The sequence below is a fragment of the Haliotis rubra genome, unplaced genomic scaffold (assembly GCF_003918875.1).
Source record: "Haliotis rubra isolate DU_JTF1 unplaced genomic scaffold, ASM391887v1 Scf1843, whole genome shotgun sequence".
NCBI classification, from domain to species: domain Eukaryota; kingdom Metazoa; phylum Mollusca; class Gastropoda; order Lepetellida; family Haliotidae; genus Haliotis; species Haliotis rubra.
Window position 1 is genome coordinate 56,768 of NW_025765829.1, and position 25,101 is coordinate 81,868.

The 25,101-nt window shown below is 40.2% G+C and overlaps 1 protein-coding gene across 2 annotated transcripts in view; it reads right to left on the minus strand.

The window, feature by feature from the left end:
- The window catches only part of LOC124273816 (high affinity cGMP-specific 3',5'-cyclic phosphodiesterase 9A-like), a 43,524-nt gene extending 31,508 nt beyond the window's left edge, over window positions 1-12,016 (minus strand). For both annotated transcript variants that reach the window (XM_046709124.1, XM_046709125.1), the window contains exon 1: window positions 11,866-12,016. The gene's annotated coding sequence lies outside the window, so the exon portion shown is untranslated. The remainder of the gene's footprint in view (window positions 1-11,865) is intronic.
- Between the last annotated feature and the right edge of the window lie 13,085 nt (window positions 12,017-25,101).

The window sequence follows — 25,101 nt, forward strand, 5'->3', positions numbered from 1 at the left end:
AACCCACCATTCTTCTCATTCCTTTACTTTTATATACTTCTATCAAAATAAATGTTAATTCATTCACATGGGAATTGTCGCTACAGATCGGCGGGGTTATTTCGTACGTGGATGTCAACAAGAACAATAAAGCGTTATCAGATGAAGATCATATATTTTTACTGAAATACACAGAGATTGAGGGATAGGAGCTTGCATAGGGGAACATTCTAATCAGATAATCAGATAATCAGCCTCAGATATTTAAATCCCATGCAAGAGTGAGCAAAGCATTTAGACAAGCATGTTGATAACTTCTTTGAGTGGCAGCGATACAAGAATCTATATGTCGAAACATCGCATCACCCGAATAAAGTCGTTCATCCATAAAAAGTTTGTCCTTCTAAGCATGTTGATTTCCGTAACTTAAAAGGAAAAATGAAAATAAATATATTCTCGAAAACAAAATAAAGAAGCCATATTGCTATGAGTACTTCACAGTCACTTCAAAGTGCAAAGGCACAAATGTCTACTATTAAGGGTATGTTTGTGTTTTCTGTGGGGTTTCTTTCCTTTAGAAATCCAGGAAGAAAAAAATGAAGCCAAGTCATAGGGTAACACAACCTCCTTACATGTTCAAGCAGCGATATACCACTTGTGTTCATAAGTTCTGATTTGAATGACATTGGTGAAAAATACAGGAAGTTTCATCTGGTAAATCACTTGTCTGTTTGCCCTTATCCCTGGTCATCCTGGATCATTCTCCATTCCATTCTCCATCCCATAATATCTGGAGCGGTGGGGTAGCCTTGTGGTAAAGCATTGGCTCATCACACCGAAGGCCCAGGTTTGATTTTCCACATGGGTAAAATGTGTGAAGCCCATTTCTGTTGTTCTGCAATATTGCTAACAGCAGCACAAATCCTTACTCCATTCTATCATGGTAAGGGGCGGTGGGGTAGCCCAGTGGTTAAAGCGTTACGGCTGCGTCCTGCGCCCGAATCCCCACATGGGTACCTTACTCGTCGTTGATATTGCTGGAATATTGCAAGCGTAAAACCCAACTCACTCACTCACTCTATCATGGTAAACATGTCTGACCTGTTCTCCTTCTTTGTTGTTTAACAGTGCTGTATGATGATGGTCTGTAAATAAGCAAGTCAGGACCAGACAATCCAGTGATTGATATTAAAAGCATCAATCATTATAATCGGGATACAATGACATCAACCAAGCCGGCGAGTCTGACCACCCAATTCCGTTTATTGCAACTTACGCCAAGCATAGGTCACTGAGACTATTTCTAACCCAGATCTTCACTCATGCTCATGTTTGTGTCTGAACAATATTATTCTTGAAACAGCCACCTAATTAAATCTTGTAGAAGAGACATTCTCTGTGAAGTAAGGGTGATGGTGATGTCTTTTCTTCCACATCTTGGTGGTGAACGAGTCCATGCTATATACTATAGTAACTGAATATACAGGGCAAAACATATTGCGGGACTCAAATTCTTACAATTCAAGTTTTTATGTTAATTAAATTTCAAAACATTTCACGCCCTGTCAACTACTTGCTGGCATTTTGTTAGAGTTACAGCATGTGAAAATAGGTGAGGTGAGGTGAAATTGGGTTTAACGCGGCGCTGGAGAATATTTAAGACATATGGCCGGCGTGCATGAGTGTGTATGTGTTGTGAAAATAGGATTCAATGCTGTATCTTGAGTGAATGTCACTTTATGACACACTGTTAACATGACAGCCTGAAAACAAGCTGTTGAGAGAACAAGCAAGGATCCACAAAAAACATCGGACAAATTTGGATATCACGGTTTTGGAACAAACATGTGAAATTCAGTTGTTGAAGATATACACAGATCGCCAATGCTTAAAAGCAATGACACCCTTAACTTAACTGAATCCTTAGTAAACTTAACTTAAATATTTAAAAATATCACTGTTGTTTAAGACTTTCAGGCTTTCAAGTGGAAACAAGTAGGAAATATTAATATCCCAATCGGTGATTATTTCTACACTGTGTGTGCAGGTTAAGTTCCTCAAGCTACTAAAGTCCAACTTTCATGGAGCTGATCTGTTAGGAGAAATATCGCTGTAATGGCAGCTATATAGCGTACATAACAGTATTTACAGCATTAAAAGTATCCTGTCACAGAAATCTCTTTTTGTTTTTGCATGCACATATATACTGAAGGACAAAGAGAGTATACATATGTGTTGAATGGTGACTTAAAGGAAACAAACAAAATATTGTGTATTTGATACTGGTGGAATAAGTCTGTTTGGACATTAAGTTACACTGTTTCAGCTACTGTTGCCAGCCGGTACTTTTGGATAACTTTTAGAAATTGTTTTATCAAATGCAGTTTTCAAGAGTTCACTTTCTTTTACCCAACAGGTTAGAAGTAATTAAGATTGTCTTACCTTTGCTCCTACGAGTTCATGTCAAAACCAAGGTGAGAGACTACAAAGTTGTTTGTTTACCTGCAAACATGAAAACAGCATGTTCAAGATAAACACAAAAGAAACAAAATATGAAGAACAGAAGAAAAGATTTAACAGACAGATAACAGGAGAGAAGGGATAGAAGATAGAGATATGATATAAGTGACTGTTTCTATCATCCACCACCATCATCATCATCATTCCTTCAATATTATTATCATCATTCATCATGCGTTATCATCATTCCATACCATCATTTCATCATCATCTTTATCATAATCATAATCCATGCCATCATTGTCATCCTCATCATTTCCATCTTTCATTCATCCTTATCATTCATCATATCTTTTCCATAAACCAATCCATATTATCATCATCGTCAGCTTCACTGTCATTGTCATCATTGTCATCACCTTCATCATCATCATCATCATCATCATCATCATCATCATCATCATCATCACATTCATCATATCCTTCATCATCTTTCATTTTCCATAAACCAATCCATATTATCATCATCAGCTTCACTGTCATTGTCATCATTGTCATCACCTTCACCATCATCATCATCATCATCATCATCACATTCATCATATCCTTCATCAACTTTTCCATAAACCAATCCATATTATCATATCAGCTTCGTCATTGTCATCACATTCATCACCTTCTTCATCATCATCATTCATCATCACATTCATCATATCCTTCATCAACTTTTCCATAAACCAATCCATCAGCTTCACTGTCATACGTCATCATCATCATCATCATCATCATCATCATCATCATCATCCGCGTCTTATCATGACAAAAAGACACACCATTTCCATGTGTATAGGCTGGGATATATTGCAAACAAATTGAATGATATAAAGTAAATGTGTGAGTGAGTGAGGTTTAGAATGGTATTAAGTCACATAACAGCATTACACCTTAATATTGGAGGTCAGCCTGAAGTGGCCCACATACAGCAGACTTTAACTGCTGTGTAGAAACTACAAGCAGCTGAATACCCGCGACCCTATCAAGCTGATACCTTTCCAAACAGAGCGAGTCAGTGAAATGATAAAATGACAGTTTATTATGTTGTGGTGAAACACTGTAATTCTCTGTAAAAAGAAGAAAGAAAAAACATGTGCAGTGAAACAGGACTTCATGCAGGAACTACTTTCAGTCTGTCTCAGTGGGACTATGTTTTTCAGAGTAAGATAATGATTGCTCGTATGTGTGGTGAAATAGGGGTTAACGTTTCAAGATTACTGCACTGATAAAGCATCGTGTACGTTTATGTTATCTTTGTGTGTTAGGGGAGGTGTACTGATCCAGACCTAAAGCTGCCCTAAGCGTGATATCCCGCTGAGACATCATGTCACAGTTAAAGAAGGATACCTATCATTAAACACAGTATACAGAGTCAGGCCCCGATTTCTGAAGCAAACTTAAGTTTTTACTCAAATTTCAAACTGAGTTTGACAATTTGAAACAGCTAATTTTAACTCAACTGCATTTTTAAATAAAAAAGCCCAAACAACTTAAGTAATCTATCCATCAAACTCAAAATTGTCTGCTAAATTTGAGTTTAATATTGATTTAAGTTTATTCTGGGAAATGCATTTACCTGCGGCTTTTTCAAATTTGAGTAAAACTCTAGCAAGTTAAAACTCAGACTTTGAGATATCAGGGCCAGGTGTGTCCCCTTAATGGCAAGTACTAAGGTGGGTAATAAGAGTTCCACATTTTAAGCGTCATTTTGGTATCGTGATCGAGTCTACAAGTGATTGTTTCAACGAGTCAGTGAGTGAGTCTACGAGTGATTGTTTCAACGAGTGAGTGAGTGAGTCTACAAGTGATTGTTTCAATGAGTAAGTGAGTGAGTGAGTCTACACGTGATTGTTTCAACTTGAGAGTCTACAAGTGATTGTTTCAACGAGTGAGTAAGTCTACAGTGATTGAGTCAATGAGTGAGTCAACAAGTGAGTGAGTGAATGAGTGAGTGAGTCAGCAGTGAGTGAGTGAATGAGTGAGAGTCATAGGTTGAGTGAGTAAGTGAGGTTTTACATAACTTTTAGCTATATCCCAGCAATATCATGGTGGGAACACCAGAACTGTTCTTTGCACATTGTATGCATGTGGGGAATCAAACCCAGGGCTTCAGCATGATGAGCAAGCGCTTCAACCACTAGGCTACCCCATCTGCCGATATGACAGTCAGGGGATGATACTTAAGACTTACGCTCTATCTATGACACCACAGTGCGAAGTAAATACATCTCATGCATCTCATGCATCTCATCAAAAGATTATGTGCATCACATAACTCAGTATTATAACCATCTATTTTGAGAAGAATGGAAAATATCCTAAATGACACTTGATCAGTACCAGCAGCTACAAAGCATTGACAACGATCCACAAAGTCAGGGTAGAATTACCCACAATCAAGGTCACACATTCTCACACACAATACAATTTGCGTCAGACCTCATTCTGCTCCAGAAAACACACTGGTCATTCATACGTGAACAATAAGCGCTGAAATATGATCATTGTCGACCAACACGCTAAATCAATATCACACCCCCACTAATTCACGGACATCAAAACCACTAAGTGGACAGTTTTCACCCCAGTAGATTACTATAACATAACGGAAACAATAGAATCTACCGATCTCGTAGAAAAATAGCGTTTACCTGTCGACAAATGCCCTGCAGGTGATGTTCACTGACCTGAATAATGGAACTTCAAGGGCATATGCACCTGGACAACCATGTGGGTCTACTCCCATTTGTGAGAACTCCCAGTTGTGAGACTCCCAGTTATGAGACAGTGGAGTAGGTAATTACCAAAGAAAACACACCATACTCCCCTGTCTGATAGAATGGATTAACCCCAGCTAATTATGGATTAGCTATTTAACTGAATCTTGTGGAGGTAACTTAATGAAACTCTAAAAGATAAAGTAATTAACCTACTCAGATAAATGGCTTTAAAAAATAACACTTTGTGTAGGTAACCGTGATCATTTGAAGAGAAATTAATTTACCTACTCAGATTTTCGTCTTTGAAAATCTAGCTCTTCAGCGAACAATGTCTTCTGTGTTAATTAACTCATTAATGAACTATGCCTCCTGCGGGTACTCTTCAGCAACAGGGCTGTTCCCACTTTCATCGTAGGGATGGGGAAGCACCACCTGTGTGCACTGAACCATTAATTAATGTGTCTCACAAATGGGAGTTCTCACAAATGGGAGGACACCACCATGTGATGTCAATAATCGCAGAAAAAGTGTTTTTCAAATCCATATATACCTGGCTAACTGATGATATAGTCTGATCACAGAGATCGATAATCAGTTACTAAATATCAATCAACCATCGATAAATACAATAACTTTGAGAAAATACCCAAGGAGTTAAAAAAGCAACATATATCCAGCATTGGCAAAGTGGGACACATTTATGCATGGATTATTTTACTGGGACATTTTGTTTCACAAATACATTCACTTTTGGTCTGCAGCAACAACAATTAAAAGTCTGTTGAGGCATATTGAAACTTTACTTCATCAGAATAATTCCCTATTGAAGACACAACTTTCATATCGATAATCATGAATATTTCATCCAAGCGATGATGCTTCCGATCATCAAATCTTTTTAAGCCATACACACCGTTTCACACATTAAACCTTCATCTGCTTTTAAAGCAGGCTTTGATCATGAACATCTTGCAGACTATTTTCAGACATTTATCTTCTTCATTAGACCCAGTTTGATCAAACAGTTGAAACGTTCCAATCTTGCTAGATAAAGACAGCAAAAGTTTTCTTCCAAAGAGACTAAGCAAATGGAAACATTCTTTATTTACAATAACCATTGACCTTCAATTTGCTTGGAGTTTAATGTTCTAACAGCATAATGGAGTGCTGTAGAAAGCAGACATTTTTTGCCAAATTCCTGATTCCAGTAGTCAGGTTGGTTGAGAATGTTTCATTGGTAGGCATGGAGTGAGTGAGTGAGTGAGTGAGTGAGTGAGTGAGTGAGTGAGTGAGTGAGTGAGTGAGTGAGTGAGTGAGTGAGTGAGTGAGTGAGTGAGTGAGTGAGTGAGTGAGTGAGTGAGTGAGTGAGTGAGTGAGTGAGTGAGTGAGTGAGTGAGTGAGTGAGTGAGTGAGTGAGTGAGTGAGTGAGTGAGTGAGTGAGTGAGTGAGTGAGTGAGTGAGTGAGTGAGTGAGTGAGTGAGTGAGTGAGTGAGTGAGTGAGTGAGTGAGTGAGTGAGTGAATGAATGAGTGAGTGAGTGAGTGTGGTTTTGAGCTGCTTTTGGCAATGCTCCAGCAATATCACGGGGTACACCAGAAATGGGCTTCACACATTGTACCCATGTTGGGAATCGAAAACAGGAATTGAATCTTCAGCATGACAAGCGAACGCTTCAACCACTAGGCCACCCACAGCCCTAATACATCTGGAAGTTTTAATTTGAAAATCAATAACACTCATGACCACAAAAATAATTAAGAACTCAGGTAAGGCATTTGAAGTCGACACATTCCCAAAATGAATATTTATGTTATTCCAGGTTGGCAAAAAAAACCATCTATCCAGCCAGTAGTGATGAAATTAGAGCCTCTGGTTTTAACAGGGTCTTACCATAAACATCCATCTTGGTACAGAGACCAATGTCTGAAGCTATAGCAGGAATTGCTTATGGATTGTTCATTGAAAGTGATTGGAAGATTAATGGCCTCAGCTAGCATGCTGCTCAGACAGGATTAGCGGAGATATTTCACATTCTGTCATCTACTGTTTTCTCATCACCTCACCCGGTCGAGACAACTTCCCAGGGACCATCAAAGGTAGACTGACCACTCCGTCAAGTTTGTGTTGGCGACTTACCGTTCTTATTTTAGGCGCAGGCCAATTTTACTGTATTTTTTTCATAGCTTTTTTTACTACTGACAACTCACACCAAGTTTGTGTTGATGGCTTACTATTCTTATTTTAGGCGGGCCAATTTCAGTGTATTTTTACATAGTTTTACATCTTATACTACTGACCAATCATGCCATATTTGTTGGACAGATCAGCCTGTGTTAACAGCTTACCGTTCCTATTTTTAGGCCAGGACCAATTTTAGTGTAGTTATTTTACATATTTTATATGCTGTTTACTCACGGTTTGTTTGAGATATCAAAACATTTACAGTTACATAAAACTACATTCACTTTTTGAATTTTATATTCAGATAACCCCTTTCATAATAATATTCTAAGATGTGGGTGGAATTGTTTCTGAAATGCTTTATGTTGATCTTAAGTTAATTTGAATAAAAATTAAAAAGATAAAAAATTTACTCATGAAGTAAATATAATTTTACAATTCAAATTTTCTGAATAGTGTGTTCTAAGGGAAACTGTTACATATTTTTTATTTTATCATTAAGTCAGGGTAAAGTAAATAATTTTTGTCCAGCATTAACCTATCAACTGTAAATATTTTGCTTTAATCAATCGTAAATTCTAAAAGGCTATCAAACATTTTGTAACGTATCATGTTGTTTCAGGATATGGAAGTTTGAAAACACATGTTTAGATTTTTCATGATAAAACACACAGGATGCTTGTTGAGTCACGATGGTGTGTGGGTGGTCCCAGGGTTATCATTTGCTGTGACCAATAAAAACATGACACAAATGCATGTCATTTTACCATAAGTTTTCAGTCTTGCACATTCGATCATTGTCACAACCAGAGACACATCTACTGCCATAATCTCATCAATGCTTTGTTTTGTTTTGGTGTTTAGCGCCACACTCAGCAATATTCCAGCTATATGGCAGCAGTCTGTAAATAATCAAGTCTGGACCAGACAATCCAGTTATCAATACCATGAGCATAATAGAAAGAGATGGCGTGAGGTGAAATTGGGTTTAGCGTCGTGCTTGAGAATATTTGGCTCATATGGCGGCGATGCATCGTGTGTATGCGTATGTCGCGGCTGCTTGTACTAGCCCAGACTGAAGCTGGGTTTATAGTGCTAGCTCACTGAGATACCATGCGCAGTGAAGCATGAATACCCCACTCAGACACATTATACTGACTCCGAGCCAACCAGTCCTTGTTGTACCCATTAATGCGGCGCCAGACAGGGACCAACAAGTACCATATTTCGCGTCTTTTTGGTATGGCGATGCGGGGGATCGAACCAGCGACCTTCCGCTCTCGGGCGGGCGCTCTAACGCACTACACCCGCGAGGCCGGTCTAAAGCGAAGAGCTTTTATGGATGTGAACTTCTTTATTATGAGGAGCGCAACATTTTGAATTATATATTTACTCCTTCATCAGGTGAATGATGATGACATCCCAAAAACTCTCTAATCCTCATGTGTATCACTTCTAAATGCCATTCAAAGACCGTGAGCCTTGATCTAAGTAGTTGAGGATACAATGACATACCGCGTGTCAACCAAGTCAGCGAGCCTAACCACCTGACCTTGCTTGTAGCATCTTATGACAAGCATGGGTTGCTGAAGACCAATTTTAACCTGGAGACAACAAAAACATTAGTCTCGTTTCAACAAATTCAAAACCAACATCAGGAAAGAAGACCAATCTGTATTTTTCCACTCTTCTCATACTGAAACTGCATTTTGAATGACTAATATTTTTGTAAATATTTTACATATCCATAAAGCAGGAATTAAACAGACTTATCAGCAGTGTTTGTGCATGTCAGTACAACCAGACACCTCATAAAAATATTTGATTCATAATGTCACCCAAAAATTGTCTGTTATCAGGAATGTCAACTTAGATTTATTCCACTGATCAGGACCGTCATTTTGGAATTAGATCAATTCTGAATGAAAAACACCTGAATGAAAAACACCTGAATGATGTTTTGTAAAAGCCAAGAAACCAGTGAAAATTAAACACAGATAAATTGCCCCATTTCCTTAGTTGCAGCCATCTGTCAACATCCCCGACAGCCATGATGTATGCAAAATGATAAAGCACACAGCGATCGCTGATAAAAGAGCGATCTCGGAATACATGTTCCTCGTCATTCGACAAACTGCATTTTTCACTTAGATACAAAATATATTTTCCAAATTTCAAACTCAAAAACAACTGCGCTGACCTGGGAAAATGCCAGTTCAAAGGATAAGGATATCAAGGTTGAAATTAAAGTCATGCACTTAAAAAGACAGAAGTGAACACTACACAACAATATCACTGTGTAAAATTTGAACAGAATACAAAGAGCTTGAATATTAAAGGGTCAAGTTAAGCTGTATAGGTATAGCCGCCATGGCAACAGCTAGAGTGTGGAGTCCTGGAAGCTGTTTATTACACCATCCTCTGCTTAAACAGTTTAGCATCAGGTGATAAACACATGTGATACATGAAGAAATAGACAGGAAATGGTTTCAAAGGCTTTTCAAGATGGCTGCCGTGGTTGCCATGTTGAAAATGTGTCAACTGAGACAACTCATTGCTGAGACAATCAATGCAAGGTTTCCAAAATAATTCATAGCTGGCTGGAGAGATCACTGGGATTATTTGGATTTGTTTGTTTGTTCGTTTGCTGCTGCAGTCATTGACATTTTAGTCATATAATAGGTGTTCCGTACATAATCAAGCGAGTGATAATGAAACCAGTGATATTTTGGATACAATGACACAAATCAACCAAGTCAGCAAGTCTGAGAAATTGATCCTGTTAGTCCCCACATATGATAAGAATAGTCACCCCTTACCACACAAAGCAGCGTTGGATAGATGAGAGAATGGTTCTACACTGCTTGAAGACACAGTGACTGATGGACTGACTGAGTTTAGTTTTACGCCCGGCTTTTAGCAATATTCAGCAATATCACAGCAGGGGCCACCAGAAATGGGCTTCACACATTGTGCCCATGTGGCGAATTGAACCGGATCTTCGGACGGCCGAGCCAGAGCTTTAACCACTAGCCTACCCCACCGCCCCTGAAGACACAGTGGAGAAATATCATACCAGTGGACACCAATATGGGGCTTCAAACATAAGTGAGTGAGTGAGGTTGGTTTTACACTGCTTTTAGCAATATTCCAGCAATATCACAGCGGGGGACAGCAGGAATGGGCTTCACACACTGTACCCATGTGGGGAATCAAACCCGGGTCTTCGGTGTGACAAGTGAACATTGTGACCACTAGGCTCTCACACAACCACCTTCAAACATCAGTATTCAGGTATGGTATGGCTATAGATTCAAACAGAAAACATTAATTACATAACTAGATAACAGATTCAAACTTTAATTGTTGAACTGCAGGGCTTGACATTCACCCAAATTCCCGAACAAAAAGGCACACTGGTCCTTCATTCAAATCAAAAAACATGATAGCATAAATCTTCCTCATAAGACTTTATTCAATCAGCAGATGTTTGTTATTTTACTGATTTAAAATTTTAATACCCTAGTCAAAGCTCATCACCTGTGAATATTTGTCAAATTTATTGCTTAGTTTACTTCATTCAGGTGTGTAATACTAAAACGACAAAATTCAGTTTAATCGAAAATATGTTTTTTTACAATCGATAATCATTTTTAATCCTTCTTTCGATCGATTTTCGATTATTTTCGATCATCGGAACACCACTACAATTTGGACACAGTATACCGACACAGTCATCGTTTTATTCCATTACAGAAAATCTGGCAAAACAACATTACACACACCATCTTTCAACATGTCTTGTATGATGCAGCCAGAAGGTCTTACAAGCACCCATCCACACTCTAGTCACACCACTCTATACATTTAACCACAGAAGTTGGTCAGTCTGCATTCACAGATACTGAAAGAGACCAGTGAAGGTTCACTGAGTGAGTGAGTGAGCATAACTTTACGCCACTTATATCAATATTCCAGCAACATCAGGGGACATCAGAAATGGTCTTCACACATTGTACCCATGTGGAGAATCGAACCCGGGTCTTCAGCATGACTATTGGGCTACCCCACCCGATGATGAAGTGATCAATAGAGCATAATCTGGGCCAATCAGGGTCAAGCTTCGTCATGCTTCTTAAACAGTGGGATAATCAAGCAAATAGTCATTAGAAGAAACCTTGTAACTGGTATCTAATTTTTTTCCACGTAACCGGTCAGAAGAACATTGAACCAAGGGCCATAATATAAAACACCTAATACTTCAGCATCAATACACTCTCACTTCAGCACCAATAAACTCGTACCACCTCTAAGAAATAAAACCTAATTAAACATCTCACAAAGCATCCTTAGAAACAGAGACAAAGAAAATGAGGAAATAATCTTTTTTTTCAAAACATTCTAGTAGCATGCAATGAATCCGATCGTGCCACGTAGGAAGAACGAAGTTTAACAAGGAGAAGTCCATTTACCCGTACAGTGTGACGCAACTACTTCCAGCTTGTACCGCGTGTCCGGCGTATTTTCCGCCAGCGCCGGTGAAATGTTGATGAGGTTTCCACGCGTATTGTATAACTTCAGGATGTCGTTTGGACCTGCTTCTGCTGCAGCTCGGAAAGTTTCTGGAATGGAAACACAGACATCAGATAGTGCTGTAACTTTTGTAGCCATGGCAGCCATTTTAAACAAGAGTCATCAGAAGATGACATATCCCCCCGGCCCCCACATATTTGAAAGAACAAATCATCATCTGACAGTTAATTAAAGTCCAGCTTGATGTCTTTTTAGACTAAGTCCAAATCGTTTCCATGGAAATCATGAAAAATATAAATGCCAAAAATGTGTATATGTGCACCACTTCAAAATCTGACTCATAAATCTGCCAAGTTTTGCTGAAAGATATTAAGAAGTTTTCGAGTTGTGCTCTGGAAACAAAGCCCATCCCTCCCTTTTGAGACTAAGTCCAAAACGTTTCCATGGAAACCAATAAAAATAAAAATGACAAAAAACTGCAAAAAGCAAAAGGTACCACTTTAGGTTCTGTTTGATATATCTACCAAGTGTTGAAGAAAGATATTGAACGGTTTTCGAGTTGTGCTCCGGAAACGAAGATCACCCTCATTTTAAGACCAAGCCCATCCCTCCCTTTGGAGACGAAGTTCAATCGTTTCCATGGAAACCGAGAAAAATAAAAATGACAAAAATCCGTAAATAGCAAAAGGCACCACCTTAGGTTCTGTTTGATATATCTACCAATTTTTGTTGAAATATATTGAACGGTTTTTTAGTTATGCTCTGGAAACAAAATGTTTACGGACGGACGGACAAGGCATTGACTATATCGCCCCACATTACAAGCCGGGGGGATAAAAAGTATCAGTTTGTGGTTTCATGTACTCGTCTGACCATAGAGAGATCCAGATGGGGGGTACAGGGGTGCGCACACCCATTTTTGTCCTGAAAGTTTATTAAATGACCATGGAAACTCTCATGAAAATGAAGTGTGCACCCCCCTTTCTCTAGAGTGTGCACCCCCCTTTCTCAAAAAGCTGCATCCGCCCCTGCTGAACTAGCACAGTGAGCTGATATTTTACATGTTAATACAGATACCTCACTCAGGACATGGTATACCGATCAGCCAACCAGAACATCGATGCTAAAACAAGGCAGGGAATCAACAAGTACCTTAACATTTCATATCAAGTAAGACATGACACACTGATATTTAACTCTTGGACAGCTGCCCCATGAAGAACTGGTTTAGAATTGATCTCCTGCAACCCATGCTTATTATAAGAGGCGACAAATGGAATCGGTGGTCAGGCTCGCTGGCTTGCTTGACACATATCGTATCCCAACTGGGTAGAATGATGCTCATGCTGTTGATCACTGGATTGTCTGGTCCAGACTCAATTATTTACAGGCCGCTGCCACATAGCTGGAATATTGCCGAGTGAGGCTCACTCACTCACTCCGGACAGCCACTCTACCCACTACACCATGGTAGCAATATTCACTACTTTGGCGAAACCCAGGAACTGATCGAGTGCTCGAGGCCACAGCAACGCATGCAGTTGAAGACTGAATCTACTTTGTGATATGTCAGGAAAATGACTTAATTGCGACAGACTGCAATGTCTAATTGGGCTAATTGGACCAGACAAATGCTGAGCCATCATGTCTCTAACTATTAATCCATACCAGAGATGCCAGAGACAAAATCGGCCACCTCAAAAATGACGAAGCTGACAGCCGAGGTGAGAGGAAGTTGGAATTGACATTCACATTTAAGACACATCGCATTCTGTATTGTATGAGCCATTGCATTGTATTGTAACATACAACATATGTATTGTGGTGAGTGGGGTGGGGGTGCATGTGTGTGGGTTCCAGGGGGGAAATTGATATTGCATGTATTGAAAATAACAACTGCATAAAAGTTAGCCAGGCTTGTTAAAATTAACTTAATCGTAAGATAGATCAAAATGATTCTTTCTGCACACTTTCATTTCAAAAGTTGATACAGTTGATTCAATAGGAATTTCTTGTGACACAAATTTAAAAAAATACATATTTTTCTTGGAAAGAATATTATTAGTTCTTTCAATCAATTGCGGAGGTTTGTTCAAATTTAGTGAGTGAGTGAGTATGGTTTAACGCCGCTTTAGCAATATTCCAGCAATATCACGGTGGGGGACACCAGAAATGGGCTTCACACATTGTACCCATGTGGGGAATCGAACCCAGGCCTTCAGCGTGACTTGTTCAAATTGATAAGCTGTAGGAAGATAATGCTGATTCAAATACAACACCTTGATTCAATCATCATAACTTTGTTCACAATGCATGGCCATATCATATCGCAGAGTACAACATTGCTGTCACTAAATACCATCAATACCATTATCGGAATTCTTATTATTGGAAATATGCTGCTAATGTTCCATAGTTATAGCTATGAATAATCATAAACACTGTTGACTAATATATAATGGCATCATCTATCTAAATTGTAGACAGTAATGTTCTGTTACCCTCAAAACTACTTCCATTAATTACAATCAGGATGCTTTCATGACAACTACTGATAACTTGTGTACCATAACAATCAATAAGCGGCTGATATTATTGGATTCAGAAAAATAGGAATGTCTGAATACCAGAAACAATCAGGGCGGGCCAGTTATAGGATTCTGGCACAACTAAGGGACACAACTCTTCACAGCAAACCACATCAAAGTCCTCCCAGACTGTTGTTGTAATCCTCACCAAGCATCTTTTAAACAAGAGACAAAGAAGAATCTCTCACAGTAAGTGCAGGCTCGGTTGTACCTCACATGTAGCACATTGTTGACACTATAGTTTGTTTGCAGTGAAAACGTACCGATGAATTTCACTCTAAACAAAAAATTAAATCAAATAAAGTGAAATTAAAATTGCGAATCCTCATAATTTTACCTTGCCATATAAAAATTTAAATCTCAGAATTTTATTCAGTTTAGGATACGAGTTGTTTAACAAACGATCATAGTTTCAAATTGGTATTATTGGTTTGTATTACAAGGGGGTATGCACATTAAATCAAACCCCGAGAACAAGGAGAGTTGGTCTACGTTAACACTCGTCACGTACCGCATGTGCATTTTTTTCACTGTTCCAACTACTACGCTTACCCCCTTGTAATACAAACCAATATAAGCGATTTGAAACATGACGTAGAATAAAAATCTAAGACTTAAATTTTCAATTGGCAAGGTAGAATTATGAGGATTCGCAATCTTAATTTCACTTTATTCAATTTACATTTTTGTTTAAAGTGAAATTCACCTGTACGTTTTCACTGCAAACAGACTATAAAGGCAGAGCTGCTAGAATATCACTCAACATGAAGCCAAAAATATTTTTTGGGAAACATCCTTGAATCTTACTTCTTCCTTTACTACTCGCACAGAGAAAATATGAGCTCTAGCACAAAACACAAAGAGCAATAACTGAAAGACTATCCAGCACAAATAGTATACGATAGCCTGAATGTGATTGTGCTTTGACCTTTGTAAAATGATCACTGCAATAGATGACTGTGATACTCTTCTTGACATTTTGCAGGGAAATAGTATATCCCCTGTCATTCATGGCAAGGACATTTGCAGGTGACATTACATATGAAATGGCTTGTGCTGTGACTCCAATACAAGGCATTAGGTAAGGCAACACTACTTGGCTCTCACAGGAACTGTCTGACACAACATCTCCATACATTATGACAACTGAAGTTACAACGAGGGGAAATATTTCGTGTACGCAGCAATCTACGAAAACATATTATGTCTGTGTAAATGTCAAACTGAGGAGAGTGGTGACAGGCTTGTTTGATTCATGTCTTTGGTCAATGGGAGATGACTGTTTGTTTGTTTGTTTGTTTGTTTGTTTGTTGTTAAATGCCATACTCCACAATATTCAAACTATTTGACAGCAGTTTATAATCGACGCTGGAACAGACAATCCAGTGAATGACGTCACGCCATCAATCTACGCGATTTGGATAAGATCATACACAACAACCAAATAACAGCGAGCCTGACCTCCAGAGACTATCCACAACACCATCATAGTGCTATGCCATTCCAGGCCTACTAAAGAAAACTTTCCCACTGTGCAGAAAAGCATGAAAAGAGAAAATGTAACAGTGGGCATTTGCACTGAATCAGAGGAGGCTTGAAACAGCGACTACAGTACTTGAACAAATGCTCATAAAAGCGAACACTTTAGAGTTGAGTGACTTTCATTGCTTTAGCGGTTTGATAAATAAGCACAAACTCATTTTGACAAAAAATGGATATAAATCAAAACCCTTAAAGTACATCGTGCTTAACAAACAAACATGGACATGGATTGCCTCTTCTAGTGACATATACAATTAACAATGGAGCATCATGTCTCGCAAAAAAAATTACACGACTAAGTAGTTTACATGATTTATTGCGTTCTTTTCAGTTTTTTTATCCATAAGCAATTACAGTTTGCTTGTTACAAGGAAATAGGACAACCTTTAAAATGAATACCGGCCGCTGGAGACATGCAGGATTTTGACCTGCAGGGTAGTGTATCCTGTCACATACATGATGGGCATGCTTCGAATTTATCCACAGAACAAATATACCCATAGAGGGCAAAGGCTAACTTGGGTTTTGTTTTGTTTTTGGTTGTTGTTTAATGCGCGCAGTATTCGAAAGCTATATGGTGGCGGTCTGTAAATAATCAAGTCTGGACCAGACAATCCAGTGATCAACAGCATGAGCATCAATCTACGCAAATGGGATATGATGACATGTCTCTACTAAGTCAGCGAGTCTGACCACCGCGATCCTGTTACTGCGCCTCTTCGAGAGTCTTATTCTAACCGGATCACATGTCATGGAATCAAATTGCATAGATCGATGCTCATGCAGTTGAGCACTGGATTGTCTGGTCCAACTGATTGTTACAGACCACTGCCATACAACTGAAAATATTGCTGAGTGTGGCGTGAAACTAAACTCACTCAACAGATATATGAACATTTCACATTTCCAACAAGATGAAATAATATGAGTACATGGCTTATTGCAATGTCCTTCATTTATTAAAAGGCACAATGTCACGATGTTTCGGTTGTGGCGGTGGTGCAGCCAAATAATCGAGCGTACCGGACCGAGACAGTCGGTGCTCAGCTGCGCGAGCATCGTCTATGCAGTACGATTCCATGATATGAATCCCGATTGGAAACGATAACCAAGATCGTGTCAGTCAGGCTTCGCTTGACTTCATCGAACATAAACGAATGACTAACAAACCCGATCTAGTTATCTGAATCCCGAACTTGACCATTACAGACATCACCATATAACTCGATTTCAACGACAAACAAAACCAAAATATTTTGCTATCGAAGCGTGAACCAATTTCGCATTTTATCTACCACTTCGAAGTCAAATCTGCATCCAGCGTGCCGTATTCGAGCCCAAAAGGACGATCTATTTCCCCAACGAACAGACAAGCTATCCAGTTGCTGCTCGCTTCAGAAAAACTGGCTTCATCAATGTAAACTGAATAGATGTAATTTCGCGTGATAACCGATGATGACCAGCGCTGTCTTGAACGGTATCCTTCTTTCGTTAAACGCGTCTTACCCGATTTATCGTCCATTTTTGTCCGAAATGATTTGTGCTGTTTATCAGCGGCTAAAGCAATAGTCACTCCTTCAAATGAACCGTTTATCGAGCATTTGTTCAGTACTGTGAATAGCGTTTCAGGCTCTGTTGTCAAACGCCCACTGTTCCACTTTCTTCATTCTCTTCCACGAGGTTACGCTTGTATCTTCCTACGAATTTCTCCTGTTGGCTTTTCATTAGCGTGATTAAATGTTGGTTCTGGCTGAATTAACAAATCGCGACGACCGATCGAAGTGATGCCGCAGACGCTTAATTTCCGCTTGTCTTCTGAAGAAAACCACCTCTTTCGCGTCAACAGGTTTCACCAACAGAACTCGATAAATATCAAGCTCAGATATCCGTGCCTGAATTGACAACGATTCTTCGCTTCGTCAAATGTCGCATCCGGCAGTCCCCATTTCGAGGAGAACCGATGATACGCGTACGAGTGGATCGTCGATGTGGCATGTCTTTCTGTTTATGGAATCGCGTTAATGCTTTCTGGACGCACGCAGTGGTTTTCTTTTAGTAGGCGCAGATAACCTGTATGATATGTTGATCTCTGGAGGTCGAGGCTCACTGATGCGGTGTTGTTGTGTGATCTTCAAAATAATCAGGTGGCGTGGCGTCATTCTGATTGTCCAGCGTCGTGCTGCTGATCAGGATTTGAATGTTAACCGGAATATCGACGTTTAACTAACAAACAAACAATCAATCATCTGATGACCGGGTATGGTGGCAAGCCTGTCTGCTCTTGGTTGTTACGAACGCGTGAATTACTGGTACGCGAAATATTTCCCCTGCGTTGACTTTCGGTTGTCGTCAGTCGGGTGATTCTATTAACGAAATACATAATGATGCCTGCAAATGTCGCGCTATTGATGTTTGGTGAAATGATGAAGCGTGTCACGATCATCAATGCGGTGATCGTTTAAAGATCAAGCACAATCGCATTCGAGCTATGTGCTGTTGTTAACGAATGTCTTTCGTGCGACGCGTCTTCTCTGTCGTAAGGAAAGTAAAAGATTGGTGTTTCCAAATATTTTGGCTTCATATTGGCGATATTCAGCGGCTCTTACTACCCATATTCTGTTTGCGGTGGCGTGCGGGTGAACTTCACTTTGGCGAAAATGGTAATTAAAGTGAATTTAGTTGGAATCCTCATGATTCTGCGCGCCCGGTTGAGGGGCCCAAAGTCTTCGTTTTATTCTAAAATAAACAAATGAAACGTTGGTTTGTGTTACGAGGGATTTGGCGTGTGGTAGTTTATTGGGCTAAATGCGTATTGCGTACGTGATAACTTTAGACCAACTCTCGAGGGTTTGATTTAATATTGCATACCATACCCATAATACTGAGCCAACTATTTTCCGATTTGAAGCTGCTGTCAGCTGAGCGTACGAGTTAAGTACAGCATGGTCGCCGCTGTGATTTGTTTGTTGGAAATTAAATATGCGTTCACCTCTGACCTACGCTGTGAAGATGCTTTGTCTCTTGTTTAAAGATTGGCGGTGAGGACAACAACGATCTGGAATTTTGTTTGCTGTCGAAATCCGGGTGTGCCGTATTTCTGTTATTCGACATTCCCCTATTTTCTGGTCAATAATATCGTACAGATTGTCGTAACATCTGATGTAATGAGATAATGCGTACTGTCTGCGAACAGATTTCTGCATTATATGATAACGGTGTTTATGATTACATTCGTAACTTGTTTATTTGCATATTTCAACAATAAGGCTTCGATGTCGTGCTGATGTTTAAATATCATAACGATATGATATCAACTGACGCATTAACGAACAAAGTTAGCGATGATTGGTGGCGAACCGTATTGGTCGGCGATATCTTTCTACGGCTTATCAGCTGAAATCGCGAACTTTACGTAATTTTGATATTGAAGCCATTTCTGTGATGCGGAATGTTAGCGGCGTTACTCGCTCCACCAAACCTCATGATCAGAACTTCTTTCGAAAAATATGGCGCAATTTGTGTCGCGAATTCCTGACCCGTCTTTCGTATCGCTTTGGTAAGTGTTAACGAACGAATTTTTGATCACATCTTTGTTGAAGTTAATTTTAACAATACAACTTAACATGTTGATGACACCAACCGTCTCGACTGTCCCTGGTTTTAACGCACCATACCCCACAACCGGCTGGTTGTGCATGTTCAATATTTCGTGCGTCGATGATAATCAATTCAATTTCACTACTTTAGGCGCTTCGTCATTTTGGTGACGTTGCGTCTCTGGTAATAGTTGGTATGATGGCGGCGCATTTGACTGGTCGATTGGCTGATGCTGTTGCGATCTGTGCGATATACTGTTTATCTGACCGGAATAAATCAATTTCGACTTCCATCAGACGCTTTCGCTTCGATCGTTCTGGTTTAGCTGAAACAGTGCTACTGCATCGGAAATTGATGATTCGCTTTAAACGATATTCGGCTATCAATGACGGCGTTAATATTGATGCCGGACCGGTGTTCAATCGATTCTGCCGGTTGAATGCGATATGACGATAAAGCAACCGGCGACCGCCGTTCGTTCTCTTATGGCGTAGTTGCACGGAGAATCAATTCTAACCCGGTAGTCAATGATGATATTTGATAATAATCGACCGGGTACTTGTTCCTTGTTTGGCGTCGTGTTCTGTTGATTGACGAGTGAATGATATAAACCAATATTGAAAGTAAATGGGCGATTTTGAAGAATGGAGTGCTGCGTTTTCGCGGTCCATCGGTCGCTATTAACTTTCGGGGTTAGATTGATACCCTGGCGGATCTATCGGTCGAACGAACGTAAACTTTTGTCCCCTGGGCATGTATTCGTTCTTCAATAAAGATCCATGTCATTTTTGTTTCCGGAGCTTAACTCAAAGCTTGTTCGATATTTCGGCAAAGAACCGGTGAATTCATCGAACGTCTTTAGTGGAACCGCCTTTATACTTTTGGCATTTTTCACGGTTTCCCGTGAGCATTCGAGCAGTCTCAGAGAGATTGGTTTCATTTCACGAAAACTGCATCTTCGGCAAGCGTGTTGTGTATCGGCAGAACCTAAGTGGTGCCCCGCTATTTGCAGGTTTTGTCGGTGGTACTGCCGGTTTCCCGTAGGCGCGACGGTCCAAGGAGGTGGTGGGCTACATTTTAACTGAAGGCGTATTATCTTCGGCAAAACTGGCGTTTATGGTCGGAAATCTTTGAAGTGTTATTTATGTTTACATTTTGGGCATTTATAAACGCGATTTCCGTAGGCTGTTGGGCAATTACAAAGACGTCGGACTTTCGAGCCAACTGTCGGTGTTTTGTTCTTTCAATGAGGGGCGAGAATATGATAAATCTTCTTTGACTTCTTCGTTTGAAACTGACATGGCTGCAAAGTACGGCACTTTATCTGATATTATGTGTTTCTATTCGAAACTTTCGGTGGCGAATAACTCATTATGCAATGCGGCGTGGCTTCATCGGCTACCGCGACACCAGCGTCGCGGACGCATGCACTATGCCGGTAAATGAACTTAAGCTTCGACACTTGCGTAACTGCAAAACATATTGGCCTCTTTTCGTGCCCCTACTGATATACTGTTTCTGAAGTGCTTTATTGAATGTTTAGTAGGTTATATTTCTTGAGAATGATGCGGCCTTGGTGCCGAGAATGGTATTGATGCTGAAAGTATTAGGTGTTTTATTTTGACTATTTCTGACGCGACTGTGGTAAACTTTTGAATGCGGATACAGACTCTTTTAATGACTTGACACAACGTTATCCCCTTTGTTTGGCGTCGCTTCTGATGATCGCCAGGCAACAATCGTAACGAAGACGGTTAAACTCACGTAACGGCTATTGAAGAACTGCATTTCACTGATGATGCTGCTGTGATGCTAACAGATCTGTTACGAAGTGGCGTCAAGCGCCGCTCGCTTCGCTCAGTGTTTGCTTTCGCTGATCTCTTTCATCTTATTGGTCAGGCTGACTTCTGATATGATTTAATATTTAGTGGTGTTCCAGAACATTGGATGGTGCTGTAATTCTGGCTTGCATTGGGCATGTTGAAAGATGACGTGACGATGCAAAATGTTGTTTTGCCGGGCCTGCTGGCAATGAAATGAAGCGACGATACTAACGTGCTGTTGAAACGTGATGTTCGATGATGAAATGATAGAAAATCGTTAAATAGGCAACCAAAAAACGCTGTTAGGCTTTTGCCCCAACAGGTTTAACGCCTGAATGATAGCTAAGCAATAAATTTGTTGGTATCAGCAGCGTTATGTATCATGTTTTTGTTTGAATATGACTGTTAACACTTTTTTAGTCATTGTTATCTGTATGTGACCAATGTTTTCTGGAACTCCTCAGCCATGCTGATTCTTACGAGTGTTATGGACCAACACAGTATTTCACCGATAACGAACCGAGGTTCAATTCCCCACGTGGTACGGTGATAAACCGACCCTGTATTTAACGGAATAACAAAAGCGGTGTTTCAACACTCCTCGCTGCCGAGCTGATGACAACGTTTCCGCTGTCTTTAAATACGATAACCTAGTGGTGCTCTGTTTCGTCAACTTGTCGATTCGGTATGCGTAATGATATTGACCCATTCTGTTGCTGAGTGCTAAAAGCGTAAACTGAAGCTCGGTCGTGCATCGTCACTGTGTCATCAGCGGTGTAGAACATTCTTATAAATACCGCCAGCGTTGCTTTATGAGGGCTATGTATTGAGGACTAATGAGGATCATTTCACGCGATTTGTTGTCATTATATAAAGCTATCGCGGGGCACGTCGCCTCTCGCTGATGTTTTATTATCGCTGTTTAAAATGATAACGGTACAAATAAACAAACGGTAGTCAAATAATCGGTGATCTCCGGCCGGCATGAACCGACGACGTTGATTACGCATAAACTGTCGGTTACTCGGTTGTCATTTTCAACATGGCGACCCGGCGTGCTGACGCTGGTATGCTGTTTAATATTGTGTCACGTATTGTTATCACCTGATGTACTTCTGGCTTGGAAGGATGTTCAATACGACAAACGGCTTCCGGGACTTCCCTTCAGCTGACGCTTAATGGCGACTATATACGGCGGGCGACCTTTAATACTCGAAACTTTCTTTATTATTCTGTTCAGGCGCGTGATGTTGTTGTGTGTTCGCTACTGTCGAATCAGCTCATTTTCGAATCAGCGTGTTGTTTGATTTGTTGAAAATACCATTTTGCCAATCTGAAATTGAAATGCGGACGAACAATATGAATAGAAGATGGATAACATCGTCAGACCGGTATTCTTTAGCTCATTTCCGTCGCGGCTGATAGGATCGGTGAACGGAGAAACGGCTTTATTGAAATGGGGCGATTTATCTTATTGATTTATTGCTGGTTTCTGGCTTTTACAAAATCGAGTGTTTTCATTCGAGGTGTTTTTCATTCACGAAATTGTTCAATTCCCAAGGTAACGTTCCTGATATCGGTGGACAAATCTGGTTGATGCATTCACGAACACGACGACAACAATCGAAATATTTTTATGGTGTCTGTTGTAACGACGTAACTGACTAATTACTGTTTATTCACTGCTTTGGATACCGAAAATATTTGCAAAATATTGGTCATTCGAAAATAAATTTCAGCGAGAAGAATGGAAAAATGCAGATTGATTGATTTTAATTTGTTGGCAATGTTTTGGTGTCTCCGGAGATTGATTATTTCGTCTTCAGATAACTTTACTGGCTAAAGATGATTCAGGCTTTAACGACTGACGTGCGTTATTATGTCGTGTCGATATTTAGAAGTGATACGCATGATTGAGGTTTTGGGATGTCGTCATTACGCGATGAATGATATAACTGCTCGGTAACTCATATTAAAGTTTGCATCCATAGCAGACGCCTTTCGATGAACCGGTATCGCCCGGTCGTCCCCGCGGCATTCACATGTGACGCTGATGACAAATTAACGGCAGACTGGTTAACGGTCAACCTGTAATGATCTTGATGAGACGATAAATGCGCGACGAATGATGGCACTATAAGCCGGCTTCGGTCTCTGGGCTGGTACAACGGCTTTTATCGCATACACTGCGCGTACTGGATCGTAGCGGCGTTAAACCAAACAACTCGCGCTCTTTTTAACAAATGTTGACTGAACTTGATTATTTTGAACTTAACGCCGTATACCCAGCTGATTATTGGCACGGTCGATGACAAACTGAAACATTGATGGATTATGGCGGTAGATGCTGGTTTGGCGTTTAATCGATAGAATATGCGAACTTCGAAACTTTTGATGAAAATGATACCGATAAACATTGATGCGGCAAATGTTATCTTTATCATGAAAATGTAATGCCTCAAACCATATCGGTAGCATGATCGTTACAAAATGTTTGATATTGCTTTAGAACGCGATTGACAAAAGCAAGCTATTTACGGTTGATAGTGCTGACAGAAACCGACGCTTTACCCTGACGGTTTCCTGATTCGAAATTTGGTTAACTGGAAACCCTGTTTGCTTCGTAATTAAGTTTTATCTTTATTTTTTATTCGAAATTAACCCAGATCAGCATAAAGCGTTCGGCCATCTTTAAGATATTATTATGAAGGGGTTGTGACATAAAAATTCGAAATGATAGCACGGTTGCCGCTATTGACTTTAACCAAATGTTTTGATATCTCCAAACGGAAACGCGTCGTAAACGGCATGTAAAGCTTCAGCCGAGCTCTTTACGCCCAAAACGATGCCCATTCAAAACCAGGCGATAATGATTTGATACCGATCGGCTAGTATGTTGTTGATCGTGTAGACAACAAACTATGGCGAAACTACGCTATTGACCGGCAATAAGAATGTGCTGAAGCATTGACCGATGACGACAAAGCGTAATACGTGATAAGAGCGTTGGCAGGTATCGGCCTGACTTTGATGATACGTCTACGCTTTGACAGAACGTCGGCGTGAATGACGGTATTATATAAAGATTTCAATGCGGTGGCCGGCTTTAGCGGGCCGATAATCTTTCGCGCCTTTCGTGGTGATCGTAAACGGTGGCGCCGGTGATGTACTGAAGATGATTCGTTTATCGTGAACCTGTTAAAACCGGGGCTTATTTCATGCGCTGCGGCACAATGAATGGTTTTGCTGTACTGGAACTCTTCGCGCAAATGTTGAAGATGATAGACTCGGTTCTTAATGACACGTGATTCGTGGTCGTTGTGTTTTCAGTAAAACTTTCATTGAAGTTGATGACTGATTGACGTTGACTGATTCAATTCTGTTTTGGATTCTGGCTGTGGAGCGCAATGATATTGAAGCCATTTCTGTTAACCCGTATTGCTGAACTGCCAAAAGCTGGCCTTAACCGCGCTCTTCCGCTTTCGCTTCATTCGTTCGCTCGCTCGCTCCTTTCGCTCGCATTCGCTCGCTTCGCTCGCGCTTTCATCGCTTCGCTTTCGCTTTCCTTTCGCTAATATATGCTATATTCTTCTCCTTTCGCGCTTCTTTCGCTCGCTTTCTTTCA